A 4,304-nucleotide genomic window follows, 5' to 3' on the forward strand; every position below is an offset into this window, starting at 1 on the left:
CATGTACGCATACACTGAACACGGCCCACGAAGATGTGGGTGGTACGTGTGAAATGTAACCTTTTCTGCAGCGGTACATCTGTCTCTTGTCTTGCACGTAAGTATTAAGGGGTTATACAGAGTTTACTAGGTCGGAGTATTTCTTCAAACAGATGGTGTTCGGAGGGATGAGTGAGGGGGTGCATTGTGTGGATGTTGTCCAAAATTCAGCGTGTGCACTTTAGACGTATTCACGGCCAGCGTCACACATAGTCTGATTGAAAGCCGGCAAGGTCTTGCCCTTTTATTTTTAAGTTTATTGCGCGCGGTGGAGGGCAAAGAGGTAGGTGGGGACGAGAGAGAGAGAGAGAGAGAGAGAGAGAGAGAGAGAGAGAAAACTCAGAAATGTGTTTTTTTCAGAACTCTTGTTCTGAAAGAGAGAGAGAGAGAGAGAGAGAGAGACAGACAGACAGACAGACAAACAGACAGACAGAGAGAGAGACAGAGAAACAGACACACACACAGACACACTGAGACAGAGACAGACAGACAGACAGACAGACGGAGACAAAGAGACACACAGACAGACAGACAGACAGACAGAGACACACAGACAGACAGACAGACAGACAGACAGACAGAGACACACAGACAGACAGACAGACAGACAGAGACACACAGACAGACACACAGACAGACACACAGACAGACGGAGACAAAGAGACACACAGTCAAACAGGCCGGAATATACAGACGACAGACAGATGCTTTGGGTGGGTTCAGTTTGAAGTTTAACTCAAGGAAAGTTTAACTCAAGGAAAGTAACCATATATGTGCACAAAAAGAACAAAGTGAAAGTCGACTTTACCAACTCTGTTGCTTGTGACGAAGTTTGTTTTCCCTTTTTCCAACGTGCGAATGGTGGAGGGGTGGGGGGGGGGGGCAGGGGTTGGGCGGGCGGCTTGAGCCCTCAAAACACCTCCACCCACCCGGGCCTGAGGTGTATGTTTGGGACTTCTAAAATACATGTTTATAAAATGACCCTTGCGAAGTAAACTTCTTTTTGCAGTCTCACACACAGCAGGGCTGCGCGCGGAGTGTCAGTCTTGAAAGTGTGTGTGTAGTTGTGTGCGTGCGTGCGTGCGTGCGTGAGTGTGTACGTGTTTGTGTTTATTTGTGAGTGAGTGTGATCACTCCCGCAACTCATTGTGTTCTCTCCTTTCTATCCGATATATTGTGGTAATTCAAACTTTGTATCTGGTTTATACACGATGAAATGTCAATAGCTTTATAGACTCCAGACTCAACAAGATGTTATACTCCTTTGAGAAATAAGGAAAATTGCTTAAGAGAGTCGGACGGTTTAAAACAGAAAATACTTACCATTGACTGAGAATAAAAATTGCTCTAAAATTATCCGCATGCAAACATAAACGGTCACTCGCGGACACACAGGTTAGCACACACAGGTTAGCACACACAGGTTAGCACATACAGGTTAGCACACACAGGTTAGCACACACAGGTTAGCACACACAGGTTAGCACACACAGGTTAGCACACACAGGTTAGCACACACAGGTTAGCACACACAGGTTAGCACACACAGGTTAGCACACACACGCTCTCTCTCTCTCTCTCTCTCTCTCTCTCTCTCTCTCTCTCTCTCTCTCTCTCTCTCTCTCTCTTTGATTGAGAAAAACAATTGAAAAAAAAAGAAAATTTGACACCCTTTCTCTGCAATGAGATGCAGTTGCTGCCATTTTGGGTTATTTTTTTAAAACTTGTTTGAATAAAGCTCAATCATTTAAAACTATTAGTGTGTATACTGACTAGAATGTTCCGACTTCGGACTAAGCTGGGGCCTCCGAGATATACAGGCGTCACAATCTCACCTGGAATCCCTCAAAACGTAACAATAGCATGCGTTTCTTTCGTCTGACTAAGGTAATGTAAGTAATGCAAATATCATTTCCCGTTACTACTTTGTACTGAACAAAACTATCATGGTACATGGAAGGAAAGAAAGACTATGTCATAGATATGTGTACTCCAACACACTATACGTTACACACTGAACATGCAAACCTACAGTTAATTCACAGATCAAGCTTTGTTGTCAGAAAATGTAGTTTCCTCAGTTTGAATGATACGTACGTTACTTACATTTTGTTTGAAAAAAGGATTTCAGAAGCTGCGCAATGTTTGTCCAACACAGGATGACTGTGTATGTATACACGCTCTATGGAGAAATAGTATATTATTGCGTGGTGTCCGACCTCCTGCAACGCGGTACTGTTCATCAAAATGAAAAGCGAAACATACGTTACCGATACAAACGTTACCGATACATACGGCGTCACTGCTCCACAGGCTAAAACGTATGCAATAAATGTTTAACTCTGACAAATGGGTAAGGAATGTTGAATTTAAGAAGAAATGTACTAATAAAGAACATTAAGTTCTGTAGTCATTCGCTTATCATTAATTCACAAGTTGCACTTAACTGGTGGGAATCGGCGAACAAAACAAAAAAGAAAGAAAGAAAAAAGAAACATGTGCACCCAAACACGCGCCAGCTTGACAATTATTTAATATACAGTAGAATCCGTTTAATAGGGCCATGTTTAATAAAGCCACCCGCTTTTTGAGGCCAATTTCTGACTGCACGGATTTTTCCTTACGTTTTATGCTTATGCTTTTATTAAATCCACCCGCTTAATATAGCCACTTTTGTCCTGTGTGGCTTTTACCACACACAACAAACTGCACCAAGGTGACCTTATTAAGCGGAGTGTACTATATGACATGGCTGAGCTCTACATCTGGCTAGATTCCCAATTAAGCTGGTTAGTTTCAGAATTATGATCTCATCTGGTTATGCCCACCCCCCCCCCCCCCCCCCGATTTATTTTTATTTTTTTAAAGTTCATTTAATCTCCGCATACGTCTTTGCCTGTTTCTTTCTGCAAAGAAATGATACAAAGCGGAAACTCTTGTTGCAGTGCAGCTCAAAGTCGGTATATTAGCCTGTGGTGGGCACTTGATTACGATCAATAAACCCATAGGCTACTCCCGCCTCTCATCTGGCCAGGCTGCTACCGACTTCTTTCTCCGCGTTCTAATTAAAGCAACAATGTGTGGCCATGAACAGGTTGTATTATTAAATTGAGAGAAAAAGAACGCTACCTGGGAGAAAGACTTGCACCAGTCATTCCCAACATCGATCGGGCTGGAAAACTGGGTCAGAGACAAACAGAGAGCGTCAAAAATAGAACTAGGTGACCCGATTAGCTCGCAGCCAGCCGATTGGCGGAAAATTTACCTTAAACGGGTCAAGCTGCGCTCGCGCCGGCCGCGAGCCAGAAAACGTCATCTTCGGTAATGTCCGTAATGCCGAAACGGGGTCAGGCGAGGCCACGGGTCGGCGGGAAAATGAGGACACTGGGTCAGCAGGTCTCGCTGCCCGTCGCGCAGAGGAAGACTGGTGGATGCAGCAGACGACACCTTAAAACCCGTTGAACCGACAAAGAAGTAGCAGTATGGCCAAGTTATTTCGGAGATACAAATCTATGAGCACCAGGAAAAAGGACTGTGGTAGAAAACTCGGAGAGTTCGGCTCGGCTCTGCGACAGGAGGTTTCTAGGGAGGACAGCGAAAGTGCAGCGACATTCCTCAGTGGTCTCGCCATGGCGGTGCAGTATTGAGTGCCTGGTGCTGTAAAAGCTTCGTCCGGTGATCGTGTGTGTTTGATATCTCACTGCAAGCTTCGGACTTCCAGTGACACAATTATTGTGGAATCTTAAAATCTTAAAAAAGTTGATCAGAAAGAAAAGCCAGTGACTTAGACAGACAGATAAGAAGAAGAAAAGGAAAAAACAACTGAAGAACTACAAAAAAGGTATAGTACAAGGTGAACACGACAAAAACAGCAAACTCTTGAAATAATCTGCTATCATCAACAAAACGTAAAAAGTAAAAAGAAAAAGAGGCAAAAGTACCTCCGTTCAACTCAGAGGCGAACATTTACGGTCAGATTTATTAACCAACAGAAAATAGCAGAAAATAAAAGAAGAAACAAAAAAGAAACAAGTCGCGTAAGGCGAAAATACAATATTTAGTCAAGTAGCTGCCATTTTTCAGCAAGACCGTATACTCGTAGCATCGTCAGTCCACCGCTCATGGCAAAGGCAGTGAAATTGACAAGAAGAGCGGGGTAGTAGTTGCGCTAAGAAGGATAGCACGCTTTTCTGTACCTCTCTTTGTTTTAACTTTCTGAGCGTGTTTTTAATCCAAACATATCATATCTATATGTTTTTGGAATC

General features: G+C 43.5%; 1 protein-coding gene across 1 annotated transcript in view; it reads left to right on the forward strand.

Annotated features, from left to right (window-relative positions):
- The first annotated feature begins 3,047 nt into the window (after positions 1-3,047).
- LOC138983184 (cytochrome P450 26B1-like) overlaps positions 3,048-4,304 on the forward strand; it is a 37,152-nt gene continuing 35,895 nt past the window's right edge. The window contains exon 1 of the mRNA XM_070356595.1: positions 3,048-4,304. This exon is cut by the window's right edge and continues 690 nt beyond it. The gene's annotated coding sequence lies outside the window, so the exon portion shown is untranslated.

Source organism: Littorina saxatilis, linkage group LG12 (assembly GCF_037325665.1).
Source record: "Littorina saxatilis isolate snail1 linkage group LG12, US_GU_Lsax_2.0, whole genome shotgun sequence".
In the NCBI taxonomy this organism is placed as follows: Eukaryota; Metazoa; Mollusca; class Gastropoda; order Littorinimorpha; family Littorinidae; genus Littorina; species Littorina saxatilis.